This window comes from Hetaerina americana, unplaced genomic scaffold (genome assembly GCF_022747635.1).
Source record: "Hetaerina americana unplaced genomic scaffold, ioHetAmer1.1.p SCAF_12, whole genome shotgun sequence".
Lineage (NCBI taxonomy): Eukaryota > Metazoa > Arthropoda > Insecta > Odonata > Calopterygidae > Hetaerina > Hetaerina americana.
The window spans coordinates 15,848,044-15,866,462 of NW_027286292.1; positions in this window are offsets into that span (position 1 = coordinate 15,848,044).

Sequence of the window (18,419 nt, forward strand, 5' to 3'; positions counted from 1 at the left end):
TGTTATATCTCCAGTTTTTAATTGATATATTTTTCACCCTATTTATTTAAGTGTGGAATAAAGTGATGACTTTGTAGGTGTAAATGAAATGCTGATGCTAAGAAATTAATGGACTAATATATTTGTAGTTTAGTGACTATAGTTGGGGCCATTTTGAAAATAGATTTTAAACTGCAAATAAATTTCATTTTAGTCACCTCATTAGTATCCTGATTGATTAAGGGTAGTAAACATATCAGATGAAAACAAAGCTCTAGTGTATCTCCTGCAACTTCACTGTGTAAGGTAATGCAGTTATGTTTTGTGTAAATTGAATTATCTTCAGTGTAGGTAATAAGTGCCTAAAAATCTTCAGTGTCTGTAAAAATCTTAAGTGATCAGTATATTTACAAAAATATGAAAACTTAATATTATATACAGATGCGTCAAAGGTCATAGGAGACCCTGGAAGTAGAAATGAAGAATTCCCCAAATTTATAAAACCATCCATATTTTGTCTATATTAGTATTCTTTTTGAGTATTTTTTTTATACATTGACCCTGTTTTCGACCTGGAAAAATTGATTCGGAAATTGTTCTTGCATTCTGATGTCTCTCGGTTTGTCTTCTGATATCTTCACTATCTCAATGAATCCTTTGCACTCTTTAGTTATATTTCTCATCTATCTCTGTTTTCAAGGGAAATTTTAACATTTGTGCTTGTGGAAGAGCCACTTATAATTTTTACTTATGGATTACTTAGGTTGATGGGGGTGCTGTTAGTATTGTTACTGCTAAATGCAATGTTGAGGGGTTTATAATTACAATACTAGTAAGAGAATCAATACTTATATGATACAATATTTTATAAACTTCATATCATTATTCTTTGTGATTTCTCCAAGAATGTATAATTCTCAATAACTATTACCAGTTATACCTTGTGTTATCTTAACCAGAAACCTGCTCATTTTTTTCTGTAAGTTAGGTAGGTTAATGAGTTTATTTCGCCATAGTTTTCTATAAAAAGGATATGGTATCAAATGCAATGAATGGTTGATACTTGATGATAGTTCATGATATTTATGGCTGGTTATTATTAATTCGCCAATATTGTTCCTTTTGAAAAATTGAATGGTCAATGATGACTGGCCATGGTGACGAGGTTAAAATTTTCTTATTGTATGCGAGGGCCATATTGTTATGATACAAATTCACCATAGATCTGAACCTGGGGTGAGTGCATACTTATTGGGAGCTGGTCTGAAGTACATGCATGCTATATTGAAAAAATGTCATTCAGGTGTTTCAGTAAGATCAGGACCTCTACAATTAGCATTATGCGCTACAGCTATTGAACCCATTTTTATAAACAAAGATTTAAACTGTGCTGTGGATTTCAGCAATTTCAATGGAGATTAACCACTATAATTGCACTTCTGCCATGGAGGCAGTTTGTTGCGGAAAATGCTTTTGAAACTGAAGGTCCTGCTGAAGGAAAGAATTTTCCTAATTGGAAAAGAGTAAATAACCAGCATTGTGTTGACGATTGCTCTATTTTAGTGTTTTTAGTCATTGTTCTTGCTACATCTTTAACCTACCGTTTGGTTCATTACCTTCCAAGCTTTAACTTAGCTACTGAACAATAGAAGCAGAAATGAATTCTTTCATTAACGTAAATGTTCGTGATGGCTTTTACCGTTGCACATATGATTATAAAAGATTAATTATTTCCAAGGTAATCATATTTTCTCGTGAACAATTAAAATGGGTGGAAAACGTGCATACGCCGCGGCCAAAATTGCCAGGCATCTGCGGCAACCAGGCGATCGCTGGACTTCGCTGCTATGACGCCGTACTATCAATCCGCCTACATTGTGTGCAACGCTTGGCGTTGGTAAACTTTGGAGAATGCAGTTCTGGGATTTTCGTACATTAGTTGCGCGTTGGAAACAAAAACACGCATATCCTCTGCTAACGGTACCGATTAAGGTTTTAAAATTAAAGGTGCATTGCAGGAGCTCTTGCCATCTGACCAGAGCATTCGTTTCTCTGAATATTAAGGCAATCGCGGAAATTATTTGTTATCTGCCTACCTGTAGGGTTATCTTTTAAGTTAAGTGACCAAGTGATGGTTTCTGTATTTTGTACGTGGATATCCATAAATTATTAAAATTAGTTCTTTAAATGTTTAGTTCGTCGTTTTTCTTGAAATATTTCCACGTGTTTTGAGTTGTTAGGTTTTTTTTATTTTTCAAGTTTTATTCTCAGAGATAGCTTTGAATTTGGTGCCTTATTTCGTAAGTTTGTCGTTTTCGTTATTTCTAAACTTCCAATGGTTAACAGTTTGCTCAAATTAATTTTTCTATTATTGTTAGATGAGGCGGGCAAAATATAACCGTCCTCTAAATACAATTCGCGCCAGACGTTTTAACATGATGGCAGCTCCTGTGATAGGTCGGTCTCTTGAACCCAGAGAAACTCTTACGTTCAATCGGCAATAATATCTTCATAACGAAATAATTACTCTTCGTCACTTTAAGAACTAAAATTGTATCACCTTCAATTCGATGTAGTGTATAAAAAGTAGTTCCAATTCTACTCATTTGTATATGAGCTGGTGAAGTAGTGTTTTGTACTCCTGATCTTATTGATTACTCTGATGAAGCGTGCGAACTGACGAGCGGGTAGCGAAAAATGTCCGCGATACATGAGTTTCTCGTAAAAAAGGGGAACCAATTTCTTGAGTCCACTCAAAAAAACCCATGTCCGATTGTAGGCAGGCACCCACATGGGAATGGTAGCTTCATTAGGATTCTTTTAGTATCGTATTGTAATCCTATTGTTACTGGTATGAACTGATATTGTGAGTGTTCTTACATTTAAAGCAATGGGATATTGCTCAATTTTTACTTGCAAATAAAATATTGGTAAGACAATTGAAATATATTCATAAAATAACCAGAATAGAGACAGACAACGTTGACCGATATAAAAGCTTGTTATCATTAACTTCATACATGATAGTAAAGTTGACACCTTAGTCACGGCTAACTCGAGTTTAAATTGCCACAAGCCCGCTTTATTTGCTAATAATTACGTTCCTTCGATAGTTCGTATTGTAAGATCGATCGCAGAAATACACTCATTTGTTTCTGGCAAGAAAATATGAAATCCGTATAACCTGGCAATTCTGGGAAGACGTCCCTACCAAATTCTCCTATATACAATTATATGACGTCACACGAATATCTCCCTAAGGTCCCAGCCCTTAAGGAAATTTCCTATGGCCATATGGGTAAAAACAGGTGACTGTGAAATGCGAAACTTCAACATCTCATTCCAAGAATTATCAAAGCTATTTTTCAACATATTTTGTTTGCATAATGTACCTGTTTACAGGATATTGATAATAAAAAAATAAAGGCGCTTGTTTGGATTCATATTTGTGGCCACGCTGTGCGTTAATATGTTGGCAATTGTGTTATCGCTTGGTCGTCCTCGACACTTTTTAAAACAAATTGTTCGCCGATTTATCTGTCGTCAAGTTACAACGTAATAGTATTAATATTATAACGTAGACCGGGGTTTTTTTTATGAAACCCATTGAGTGTTGATATGAAAATATGTGTTTTATGTTTTTAGCTCAGGACTAAGACATTACTTTGATGTCAGGTTCTCGCTTTCATTCTTCAAATTTGATGCGTGAATTCGACGGGTAATTTAATACTTTATTTCATATTCAACTATCGGACTAAGCTATGACAAAATTATACCGTTCTTATCAATATTTAACCCAGGAAATCCTGACGTGAAATTCGGATATTTTATTGCATTAAATTTTAAAAAGAAAAACGCCCAGTGGCATATTTCAAGAGGGTACATCCCAGTTGTCCAATACTAAAAAAATAGTACATGTAAACGAAGTCACGATGAATACAGTATTGCTCTATTTCCGTAATTCCGGGGTCCCATCCATCTATTCAAAGATTGTTTATTATGTAACGAAGGAGAAAGGATGATACCATGAGCCGCACCACACATCCTACGAAAAAATAATTACATCAAGATATTGCGTGCTAATATTAACATTTGAATAAGTATTTGTTTGAATGTGTTATACAAAGGTATTATATTTAATGTTTCATTTACGGTGACCTATTTACAATTTCCCCCAGAAAAACAAATCCGTCGTTCTTAAAACGTCTTTTAAGTAATCAAAATTTAGTGTGACGAAGTACCTGCAATATTAGAAGAGTAACTTCAAAGAAAATTTAGTTAAAAGCACAATGGAGCTCTATATGCGCTTACCAGAGTCATTTGTTGAGGATATTCTTGTACAGTGAAGTTGAGCCACCCCGCTATAGGTGGAGAGTGAATGAGTTAGGTTGAGAACTGATGACATCTCTTCCAAAGTGAAAATTAGAATATAGTTCAGCAAATTTGGGAGGAAATATGTGTTCTACAAAGTTGGTTTTCGCTTACAATGCCGTCATCGATTCGTTCCCAAACCAATGCACTCGATTTCTACGTTGAGAGAACGATCATATCGGAACGATCATATAAAAAGAAAAACGCCCAGTGGCATATTTCAAGAGGGTACATCCCAGTTGTCCAATACTAAAAAAATAGTACATGTAAACGAAGTCACGATGAATACAGTATTGCTCTATTTCCGTAATTCCGGGGTCCCATCCATCTATTCAAAGATTGTTTATTATGTAACGAAGGAGAAAGGATGATACCATGAGCCGCACCACACATCCTACGAAAAAATAATTACATCAAGATATTGCGTGCTAATATTAACATTTGAATAAGTATTTGTTTGAATGTGTTATACAAAGGTATTATATTTAATGTTTCATTTACGGTGACCTATTTACAATTTCCCCCAGAAAAACAAATCCGTCGTTCTTAAAACGTCTTTTAAGTAATCAAAATTTAGTGTGACGAAGTACCTGCAATATTAGAAGAGTAACTTCAAAGAAAATTTAGTTAAAAGCACAATGGAGCTCTATATGCGCTTACCAGAGTCATTTGTTGAGGATATTCTTGTACAGTGAAGTTGAGCCACCCCGCTATAGGTGGAGAGTGAATGAGTTAGGTTGAGAACTGATGACATCTCTTCCAAAGTGAAAATTAGAATATAGTTCAGCAAATTTGGGAGGAAATATGTGTTCTACAAAGTTGGTTTTCGCTTACAATGCCGTCATCGATTCGTTCCCAAACCAATGCACTCGATTTCTACGTTGAGAGAACGATCATATCGGATTCTCTCGTCGAGTTGCCAAGTTTTCACGACCTCTCTCTTTTGTTTTCTTTCTTTCCCTTACCTGGTGAATAAGACAAATGACTGTTGAATGCGAAGCTGTAAAACTCCAAAAAATTATAAGTGTTGTTTTCTCAACTAATTGCGTGTGTGTTAAGTTCTTGTTGACGGAAAAATATTTCGCAACTTAAGGAAATTCTTCGGGCCACGGCTGTCATTCTTCAAATTTGTAATGTGGATTCTTCGCGTGAATTCATAACATTCCTGAAATACAGCTATTGTATTATCCTTTGATGAAATAATATCATAATACGTGTGAATGTAACGTCCACCAAATTCTTACTTCGTGAAATTTTTAGGTTTTTCTTCTCTTTGTGAAAAATATTTATGCTCTCACCCGTTACCACAGAAAGAAATAATCATAAAACACTAAATGCAAGCTTTTAAATGTAAAATTGTAATTTATATCTAACATCTTTCCTGTAGCTCATATTTTAAATGAATATTATCAAAGAATATCTAATGAGATTTCAAGTGAGCATTTAAAATTGCTCCCTTTACAATTTTTGTATGTAACCATTACCCTTAGTCATCCCCTGATAGTTTGCATAAGTGCACGGAACCATTGGCATTATTTTGTAGACATTTTATCAAGTAGACAGGAGTCTAAAAAAGTAGTGGGCAACGCATAGATTTAGGTACGGTTAGTGCATTATTTCAACGGCTACAAGACAGCTAAAAAATCATAAAATTGCCTTCTTTTTTCCAGAAATAACTTTTTATGAAAATGTTCTGATAGTTATGAAAAATCTCTCGAGAACGGTATTCTGAAAATGACGGCCTGCGCATCAAAACGTCAAACATTTGTGTCCTTTTTTATGTTTACGTAAATTATGAACCAGATATTCTTCATATATTTGTGCTGTCGCACATTAATCAACCCGAAGGTCGGTTTGGTAGGTGATGGTAGAGTACACCCAGTGCCAAGCCCGACGGCGTGTGAAAATCACATCAGGGTAGGGGGGGAGTCCCTTTCCCTGTGCCGGTTATATATATATATATATATATATATATATATATATATATATATATAAATTTTACTTTACCATTACTTCTCTATCTTCCGATGAAGACGGAGCAGAATTCCGTCGAAATTATCAAGAAATAACGTGTGAGTGATCTCTTTATGTGTTTCTATTTTGTTTGTTGCCCAATTTATTATTCAACACTTCCGTGTTACGTCGACGAAATCATCCATATATATATAGAGCATCCGCACCATGCAACCGCCCACGGTGCAAATGTTGCCATCTTCTAAGACCCTCCCCCTCGCTTAGTACCAACTCCCAGCCGGTCGCCACCTGCACCTCAAAAAATGTATATATCGCCCCTCCTGTAACTTCTGCCCTGCCTTCTACGTGGCCGAATGCACGACCACACTTTCCCTCCGCATGAATAACGACCGATATTCCACCAAATCTCCCACCTGCTTTAATTATCACATCCCTACTTACACTGCTTCCCACAACCAATCTTTTGATGGCTGCTTCTCCGTTTCGGTGATTTTAACCCTTCCCAAATCTGCTAGTATAATAGAGGTGAGAACTCGCGAAATGGCGCATATCTGGGTGACACAGTCATTTAAACCGCCCGGGCGGAACCAAGCCCACTGAATGCATCATATAGCTGCCTACACATCCCCTCCCAACCACTTGTCCATTTCCTATTGGTATCTTACCTCTCCTTCCCTCACCTATCCACCGCACATGTCCTATCCGCTCTTCCCCGAGAACGCCATTCTGAAGACGACGGCAGTGCCGTCGAAACGTCAAAACAACATATGTGAGTGTCCTTTCTTTGTGTTTCTATGGTTTAAAAATCTACATCTGTGTTTTTATTATATATGTGTATATATTATGCATATATATGTATATGTGCATAGGTGTGGGTCGCGGTAGTCCAGGGGTAGAGCGCGGGACCTCGCTCTGCCCCTGGACTACCGCGCGGAACCGGAGAGCCCGTGGTTCCATTCCCGGGCACTTGCAGCTCCACACAATATAAGTGATTTTTCGGGTACCAAATCTTCCTCGAAAACCATAACCTGCACAGGGGAAGGAAGTAGCCTCCCTTCCCTGATGTATGAATTCCACACGCCGTCGGGCATAGTACTTGGTGAACTCTATCATGAATTACCAAACCGACCTTCGGGTTGCTTAGTGTATTTATAGTTTTATATATACAAGCACAATGAAATCACATAGCAATGGAGTAATCAGACTTTGCGATGCAGCTACACTTGAATTTTTCATGACGATTTAACTTCAGAAAATTTCCATGTATGAGGGTGGTCCCAGAAGTACCCGACCCAACAAAGAAAAAAAACAAATTTTGGAAAAAAATTAATTATTTTTCAACATAATCTCCTGTCAGCTCTCTACACTTTTCCCAGTAATGTTCAATAAGTTTGGTACCCTTTTTATAATTACAACTGTCATGCTCCTCAAAATAGCCTTTCACTGCCGATATCACTTCTTTACTTTCTTATGGTTGGAAAATCTTTGACCATCAAGCCATTTTTTTCAAGTTTGCGAACAGAAAATAATCCTACGGGTCTAAATATGGCGAATATGGTGCATGAGGTAGCAATTCAAACTTTAATTCAAGAATGTTGGCCGTCGCAAAAACGGATTTGTGAGCTGGTGCATTGTCTTGATGAAACAACACTTTCTTCTTAGGCAAATGCGGCCGCTTTTGCTTGATTTCTTCGCTCAAATGCTGCATTATCGCAACGCATAATACTCGCCGTTGATAGTTTTCCCTTTTTCAAGATAGCCAATGAAAATCATCCCACGCACATCCCAAAAAACCGACGCCATGACCTTGCCTGAAGATGAAACGGTCTTAGCCTTCTTTGGAGGCGATTTTCCCTTTTGAATCCATTGTTTTGATTGTTCTTTTGTCTTTGGTGTGAAGTAATGGACGCATGTTTCATCCATGGTTATGAAACGGCGCAAGAATTTTGCTTTTTCGCTGTGAAACTTCGCTGAACACTCAATTGAAACATCTTTACGACACTGGGTTTGCTCGAGGGTGAGCAAACGCGGTACCCATCTTGCGCATAGGTTTCTCATGTCCAAATTTTCAGTTAACATGCGACGTACCGCACTTTTTGCAATGCCTTCTAGGTCTGCTAGCTCACGCACTTTCAGTCGACGATCATCTAGTATCACTTTGTGGATTTTCTTCACCGTTTCCGGAGTCGTCACCTCATTTGGTCGACCAATGCGGTGCTTGTCTTGACAGCTCATACGGCCTCGTTTAAACACTTTGCTACCCAATATTTTACTGTTGTAAACGAAGGAGTAAACTCACTCAGAGTAGAATCCAGTTCAGCTTTTATATTGGTCGGGCTGAGGCCTTTCAAATAAAAGTATTGTATCACATAACGATGATCAATTTTCTCCATTTTCACAAATTCACTGAAAACGTTCACTATTGATGGCTGCCAAACAAATACTAAACAACGTGGTGTCTTCTAACTTGAAGCATATGCTTTAGATATAAAATACTTTCTAATAGAATGATATTTTAAACAACTACCGCCATCTCTAGGTCAGGCCGGATACTTCTGGGCCTTCCAATATAATTACTGAATTTTGGGCCTTATTGTCAAGAAGGTTTTCGAAATATATGTCTGTATATACCTGTATGCACTCCCAATTGACTACTACGACGACTCGTACCTTCACGTGGTGGAAGGGCTTGTACGTTAAATATACCCCTAAAGCGGTGGTAGGAGGAGCAGTATAAATCCCTTTTGGCAGAGTAACACATTACACATAGGTTGAAGGGTAGTAACCAGATGAAAGATAGTACGGCAGCATCTCCCCTAGTTGGGCGCGGCCATTTCAGCTATGGTTACCCTGTAAAACACTGTGTAGCACAGCAGCGGAAAACAACCTCAGTTATTATCCCACAAAACTATAACAGACATAGATCTGACTATGAGTGCTGGTAACTACGTGATTTAGCCCACTTGATTGCGTGTTATACCCAGTAGCAGGAGGGTTGAGGCTTTTGCGGTCGTCATTTCATATAATCCTGGTAAAGCGAAATCGATGGAAGTAGCGCATGATATAGGGGAGAGGACCAAACCTGTTAAATTAGAGACTTTATTACGATGATGTGGACAGATAAATTTGAAAATGTGGATCGGGAGATGGTGAGAGAAAATATAGAAATTTAATGGCAGTGCGAGTTGGAATGAAAGGTTAGGGGCGATTACGGGAGCTATAGTTATAGAGTAATATAAAGTGGAGGGGAGGAAGGACAGCAAGGGGTGGTGGAAATTATGAAAAAAGAATTAGGAACAGGCGTAGTAAGCTTAGCGTAAGCGAGTGATAGAATGTTATTTATATGAGTAAAACCTGAACCAACTAATATGTCATTGCTCAGGACCACATTACATCAAGCAATCCTAAGGAGGAAGAAGCCGACAGACTATACGAACAATTAGAGCAAATATTTGCGGGTGTCCCTAGAAGGGAACATTTGATAGTGTTGTGGATTGAAACGCGATAGAAAATGAAGACAGAGACGGTAGTGAAGGGCGGGGCTACGGTGTAGGAACAAGAAAAATCCGCTGGGAGAAGGATATAGAGAATGCAGTCTTAACATAACGGGCATTTTGTGAAAACACCGTCAAGGCCGGAGTTACAAGTGGAAAATGCCTAGGGATTCAGAAATATACTACAGAGACCATTATGTTTTGTCACTAATTTAGGAGCTTCGTAATTAATTCGCAGTTTACTTGGAGAGGATACGGTTATAATAGTAGTAATGAAGTGTAACTTCAGATTAAAGTTATGGTGAAACAGGGAAGACGGTTGATGAAATGGAATGTAGAAATGTTAACTTAAAAGATAAGAAAGGAATTTTGGAAAGCTGTAGAGAAAGTTAGAAGTTAGGAAATGAAAACGAGCATAGTAAAATAAAAATGGGAACATATCAAAAGACTCAAACGAAACTAACCTAATAGGAACCTAAAAATAGGAAAAGGACAAGGAAACCATGGATTAGGGATGAGATAATTAGGAGGATGGACAAAATAAGGAAATAAAAGCATGTAAACAGAGATATAGGCAAAATAAAACCTTATAGAGTGGAATATTAAACTAAGATGGGAAATCAATAGGTCTAAAGAGGCGTGGTGGAAGACCTAGCTCGAGGATATGGAAAGTTTAAAATGGAAGGGTGAAATTGGTGACGCGGGCGTATCCTTGAGTGTTTGCAACTCTCGCTGCTTCGCTGTTCGCCACGTTGCATAAACGGCATCATTCCTGTGTATTCTGTCGTTAGACGTAATTTTAGATGGGCGCCGATTATGCGACGGTAAAATGATACAAACAGAGTATGTTGATCGGCGATGGCATATTTGAGACTGTGATATAGGGGAGAAGGTTATGCAACCAAGGAGTAAGAATGGGTATCAATTGGATGGGCATATTTCACGGAATATGGAACAAAGGAATTGAAGGAGGGTATTTTGTGTTAAGGGCGACAGATTGAGATATATGTACAAGTATTGACATGTATGCATACACACATATATAAATATATAAACCATACACACACACACAAACACACACTATATATATATATATATATATATATATATATATATATATATATATATATATATATATATATATATATATATATATAATATCTTCGAAATGGAACGCTCATCGGCGACACACAAATATATAAAAACACAGATGTAGATTTTTAGAATATAGAGACACAAAGAAAGGACACTCACAATTTGTTATTTTACGTTTCGACAGCACGGCTGTCGTCTTCAGAATCAGATTCTGAAGACGACAGCCGTGCTGTCGAAACGTAAAATAACAAATTGTGAGTGTCCTTTCTTTGTGTCTCTATATTCTAAAAATCTACATCTGTGTTTTTATATATTTGTATATATATATATATATATATATATATATATATATATATATATATATATATATATATATATATATAAACACAGTAATCAACCCGAAGGTCGGTTTGGTAGGTGATGACCGAGTACACCCAGTGCTAAGCCCGACGGTGTGTGAAATTCACACATCAGGGAAGGGGGGCCAGTTCCGTTCCCTGTGCCGGCGTTGGTTACCCAGGAAGATCTGGTACCCAAAAAATCACATAGCTTGGGTGCAGCTGCAAGTGCCCAGAGACTTGCCCGGAAATCGAACCCGGGACCCTCCGGTCAGTAGTCCAACGCTCTACCCACTGGACTACCGCGACCCACTATGTGTGTGAGTGTGTGTATATATATATATATATATATATATATATATATATATATATATTATATATATATGTTTATATATATATATATGTTTATATATATGTTTATATATATATATATATATGTTTATATATATATATATATATATATATATATCAGATTCTGAAGGTGACGGTGGTGCCGTTGAAACGTCAAGACTAGATATGTGAGTGTCCTTTCTTTGTGATTCTGTGTATTAATATTTTGAACAAAGTTTATGTACAAGTGGACTAGACTCGTTTAGAGTATATTCACGAAAAATGTTCACAAAAGTGAATATAAAGTCAGTCACAAGACTTTATATAAAACTTAGAAACACAGACCCTTCTCCAGAACTTCTCTATGTCGGCGAGTTATGGGAAGAAACAATTGGTCGGTCTAGGATTTCGGGTTTATGTATTTGGAGAGGGTGTAAAAGTGAAGGGTACGTGGGTGATGCGGGGTGAGGATGGAAATGTCAGTGAGGAAGAGGCCCTCAGAGGGGCCTTGAAAGTTGGTTGGATTTGAATATTTCCCATAAATTGGCGGGTCGTTTATAAGTAACCTTGGGACATTTGCGTAATGTTTGTCGTTACCACTAAAACCCTCGAGTTGGCATGTATCTGTTGGCTCCTTTGCGCCAGCTCAGAATTTGGTCAGAACCGTGCGCACTAGGTGATACACCCTTATCCTTCCCTTCGACCCCTGACCCTTCCGATCACCCCCTGAACTCTCCCTCCCCTTTCTCACTCTCCTTCACCTAACCTCCCTGTGCCTATCCTAAAAATCGCCCGTATCCTCAATTTCCTTCCTTCCGTTGAGAAAGGTATTCGGGCGACCGAAATACTACCTTGAACAAAAAGTTCCCGGAATAACCACCGTGTGGCGCTCCCATCGTTCCGATTTGAGTTCTGTTTTTTTTGTTAAATTGGTACATCTGTTGTTGATATTCCCTTTAAATCTTAGTGTCATAACTTGACATTTGCAAAAGTTACGTAGCCAAGAGTACATCTATCTCTGTGTGTGTTGGCGATTTTTTACAATTGCAGAAATGGATTTAAATTTGCAACAACGAACTTGTATTAAATTTTGCGTAAAAAACGGATTTAGTGGCGCACGGACGTTGGAAATGTTGGAAAAGTGTTTCGGCAACGATTCTCTAAAAAAAACGGTCGTTTACCAGTGGCACGAGCGGTTCAGAAGTGGTCGTGAGTCAATCGAAGATGATGAACGCAGTGGCAGACCATCGACATCGAAAGTCGGTGAAAAAATTGATAAAGTAAAAGAAATGTTGGTCAATAACCGCAAATTAACCATCAGAGAAATAGCGGAGGACTTGAACATTCCCTATGGATCCGCCCAAGACATTGTGGTTAATGATTTGGGTTTCCGTCGTGTAGCAGCAAAAAGACCTCAATTTCATGCAAAAAAGAGACCGTGTTGACGTCGCAAAAGACATGATTTGCGAGGCTGAATCCGATCCCACATTCATCATTCATCAAAAGGATCATTACTGGAGACGAGACGTGGGTTTATGAGTACGACACGTAATCCAGACATCAGGCAAGTGAATGGCGTTCACCAAATGAGCCGAGACCAAAAAAACCACGTCGTTTTCAGTCAAAAAAGAAGGCAATGCTGACGGTTTTCATGGATTACAACGGTGTAGTGCATCATGAATTTTTGCCAGAAGGCCAGACAGTAAACAAAGAGTATTATTTGGGCGTTATGAGACGTTTGCGTGAAGCAATTCGCCGAAAGAGACCAGAAATGTGGGCAGAAAACTCGTGGATTTTGCACCATGATAACGCACCGTCGCACAGTGCTATCATTATTCGTAATTTTTTGACGAAAAATGCAACAAATACCATCCAACAGCCACCGAATTCACCTGATTTGGCTCCCTGTGACTTCTTTCTGTTCAATCGAGTTAAAAAACCATTACGGGGAACGCGTTTTAGCAGCCGAGAGGAAGTAATGGAAAAATCGCAGGAAGCACTGATGGACTTACCGAAAACCGACCGTAACTTTTGCAAATGTCAAGTTATGACACTAAGATTTAAAGGGAATATCAACAACAGATGTACCAATTTAACAAAAAAAACAGAACTCAAATCGGAACGATGGGAGCGCCACACGGTGGTTATTCCGGGAACTTTTTGATCAAGGTAGTATTAAAAAGGATAGTGTGCCTTTCTCTTTATTTTGTGTGTCTTAGTGTTATATTCCATCGTCACGCTTGTGGCTGCTGAGGCTTGATGCACACGCATTTCATTATTATAGTGACTTCTCCTACCTTGATGAAGGTGGCTGGGACCAGCGAAATATTAAAGTGAGTGGTTTTTGTTTTGTTCTATCTTTTTATTTTTCTTTTGACTACGATGAAACCCGTGTGCATCAAGCATTAGCGTCCGCCATAATGACACTTTCTGTACCAAAAGATCTATGTGTACTTTTGAGCAAGGAGAAAAAGCAATTTGTGAGCAACAAGTGCTAAAGACAATGGTACAACACGATTTTGCATCTGCGGGTAGTCTTCTTATGCTGACAATTTCATATGGAATCAGCTTCCAACGAAGTTATCAATTTGTTTTCTCTTCCATCGCGAGCTTTCTAATACCATTTGATAATCGTCTACCAAAATAAGTATTGAGATCGTGATGTTTATAAAAAAGTCGGTTTACTGCTAAATGCGGTTGATTAGAAGAGGTCAGTGCCGTTGTTGAATATGGTTGATGGCAGTAGCTTTACTTAATCCGATTAATTATAGTAGAGCACCAAAGGTGAACTGAACCTGATTAATAAGGTTAGAGTATAGTAGCTTCAATAAACGTTAGGATGTTCAAGAAACCAGGTTAGCTACTAAAAGTAGTGGGGTGTACTTTAAATGCAGGGTAAGGAGATTAATTTGGAAGAATGAGGAGTTGGGCTGCAATAAAAATACAGATTTTCTATTTTTCCAGCAACAATCCTGGTGTTAGGAATAGGATAAACCAGGTGCTTTAGAGAGGGTTGTTAAAGAAAATAAAGCGAAAAACGCAAATACAAACACAAAACATTGCAATACTGTAAAAGTATCGTAAGGGCTTATATTGAGAAGCTGAAGAGCTTGATAATGGGAAAAACTTAAAAACAAAGTAGTTGAAGCCCATAAGAAACCCCTTATAATCGTAGTACCAGAGTTCTTCCATTGCGCTAGTATTCTGACGTGCGTAAACGCCTATTACAGCATGTTATCCTTAGGCTTCTTTCGGGGACCGTTGGGCTACGGCATCAGGACTAACCCAAGCCGGCCTCTTGTGACATTCTGTATGTTCTGGCTTCAATCAACTCCACCTAGAGTATTTAAAAATACACCAATAGCTAAAGTGGTGGGATTAATAAGCAAAATAAGAGTGCTCCATGATGAAGTTTATTTCATTCGTAAAATTCTCTCTGAAATGTTAAAAGGCTAAAATGGAAACTTCAGTGACTAAATGTGAATTAATATAAAATCCACCGGATATGGTTACTGGCTTATAAAATTGCATACAGATATAAATACATTATTTCTCCACCGAAAAAACCTCTTTTGTATTCATTCTAGAATAAATATGTATTGATTCGATTTTAGCATAACTTTCTATCCCATTTCGGCCCAGCTTTTACAACCCAGAGCTCCATTCCCTCAGTATAAGGCAAGAGGCAGAGGTACAAGGCAGAGGTACAAGATGTGAAACTCGTGGCAATACATCTTTCGAAAGCCCATCGTAACCGAGAAAAGCCATCAACTAAACTTGGTAAAATGCTCAAAAATCTCCAGCTTTGAAAGATAATAGTATAGAAAGTGGGAGTTTCTGAGGAAACAAATTGGTATATACTACCTTGATCAAAAATTTCCCGGAATTTATTCAGAAAATTAAAAATACAAGTTTATTCATCTAAATCTATATTGTCCCCTTCAAAGTAATCCCCATCGACTGCAACACACTTATGCCAGCGCTTGATCCAATCCTCGAAACATTTTTTATATTCGGTTTTCGGTATGTCCATCAGTGCTTCCTGCGATTTTTCCATTACTTCCTCTCGGCTGCTAAAACGCGTTCCCCGTAATGGTTTTTTAACTCGATTGAACAGAAAGAAGTCACAGGGAGCCAAATCAGGTGAATTCGGTGGCTGTTGGATGGTATTTGTTGCATTTTTCGTCAAAAAATTACGAATAATGATAGCACTGTGCGACGGTGCGTTATCATGGTGCAAAATCCACGAGTTTTCTGCCCACATTTCTGGTCTCTTTCGGCGAATTGCTTCACGCAAACGTCTCATAACGCCCAAATAATACTCTTTGTTTACTGTCTGGCCTTCTGGCAAAAATTCATGATGCACTACACCGTTGTAATCCATGAAAACCGTCAGCATTGCCTTCTTTTTTGACTGAAAACGACGTGGTTTTTTTGGTCTCGGCTCATTTGGTGAACGCCATTCACTTGCCTGATGTCTGGATTACGTGTCGTACTCATAAACCCACGTCTCGTCTCCAGTAATGATCCTTTTGATGAATGATGAATGTGGGATCGGATTCAGCCTCGCAAATCATGTCTTTTGCGACGTCAACACGGTCTCTTTTTTGCATGAAATTGAGGTCTTTTTGCTGCTACACGACGGAAACCCAAATCATTAACCACAATGTCTTGGGCGGATCCATAGGCAATGTTCAAGTCCTCCGCTATTTCTCTGATGGTTAATTTGCGGTTATTGACCAACATTTCTTTTACTTTATCAATTTTTTCACCGACTTTCGATGTCGATGGTCTGCCACTGCGTTCATCATCTTCGATTGACTCACGACCACTTCTGAACCGCTCGTGCCACTGGTAAACGACCGTTTTTTTTAGAGAATCGTTGCCGAAACACTTTTCCAACATTTCCAACGTCCGTGCGCCACTAAATCCGTTTTTTACGCAAAATTTAATACAAGTTCGTTGTTGCAAATTTAAATCCATTTCTGAAATTGTAAAAAATCGCCAACACACACAGAGATAGATGTACTCTTGGCTACGTAACTTTTGCAAATGTCAAGTTATGACACTAAGATTTAAAGGGAATATCAACAACAGATGTACCAATTTAACAAAAAAAAACAGAACTCAAATCGGAACGATGGGAGCGCCACACGGTGGTTATTCCGGGAACTTTTTGATCAAGGTAGCATGCCTAGAAAGGACCCAATAGAGCTCAATAAAAACGTCCATTGCCGTTTTTCTGTCTCTCCTTACATACAGTTCACTATCGTGGGCTTGTTTATTAACGGACCCTCCATTAATAATCTATCAATATTTATATAATCGAGCGAAATCCTAACATCTATACTGACATTAATTGTACCTAGACAGTGGCTTTTTAATCATAAATTAAATTACAAACCAAAGAAAACCATACTATTAACATTCAAAGCCGTATCGAGATGAAGTTGAAGTCAGTTGTTCGGACGTTAATCTAAGAACGTTATACAATTTTTAGCACGATGTCAAATAGCTATCGATGGCAATCAAAAAGTTACAAAACAGAGGCCCAGGCATGTTTAAAAGGCATAGGACCCGGATTGCCCTTCCAAGCTCCACCACAATTGAAAAAGTAGAAATATGTATATAGAAACCCAATTGGCATATTCTCTATCGTCGCCGTTTCAATTCCAAACGGACCAACAGCCACAATGTAATTATCGGGGTAGTGCCGCTGAAATGAATAGTATTATATACATTTTCAAATAAACGTTTACTTAGTAAGGTACGGGTAATAGCTGGGCTTTGTGCGTTGAAGCATCTTCACAGAAATGTTTCGTTTATTGCCCGTTTAGTAAATTTGTTATTTTCGAGCATGCAGGTATTCCATCGTTTATGAGCAGATGTGCAAAGGGAATATAACTGCATTTTTTTCGGTGAAAAGAATTGAATTTGATTCCTTGGAATGGATGAGTTAATTATGATCTTCTTTGACAGTGGAATTGCAATATTGGTCTTGAAACCTAATGTTTTATGTCATCAGATTTCATCAACAATATCACAGAAAAACAAAAGCAACTTACAAAGTAAATCTCCGGGAGAGATTCCCCCAGGCCTTAGGTGTGAGACTGACCGACTAGAAAAGTTAGTTGTAAGATACCATGAGTATGAGGGGGTTGGGAGAGGGGAGAGGAGAAGGATACAGAAAAGGCAGAGGACCAGGGATTTCCCGCCGAAATTTACGTAGGAAGTCCAGTGGGGTGAAAGTGGGGGAAGTAGGGTCGGAAAAAGAGGAAGAGAATGGTGAAAGTTAGAAAGGGTAATTATGCACATTGATCACTTTTTCATGGAGAATATTTAGAAATTGCTATATAAAATCCTTCAAGCAACTTATCAGTGAATGAATGCTACCAAAATACAATGAATAATTGCATGAATACCCAAATGATTACCAATTCTAGAGAGTGGAATGCTAGTAGAGACTACATTACAGATACTGTGTGTAAATCATCAAAATCCTTCTTAATTGTCAAACCCCTTCCCTCCCGCAGGTGGAGCGAACATTCGCTATTCAGTCGGCCTCCTCCCGACCAAACCCCCAGGCTGCTGGAAAAAACTCCCGTGGCTGCCGGCGAGAAAATGCGTAGCCTCGGACGCGGGGAGCTCCTCGCCCTCTTGCCAGGCCATCAACCTGGACAGCAAGGGCTTAGGGTTGCCGGCCGAAGCGAAGAGCCTACCTCCGAAGCTGTAAGGCTCCCAGCCGCTCACCCCACCAACCCTCGATTGCGTGGCCCTCGCCGCTTCCTGCCAGTCCATCAACCAGGGAATCAAGGGCCAAGGGTCGCCGAACAAAGCG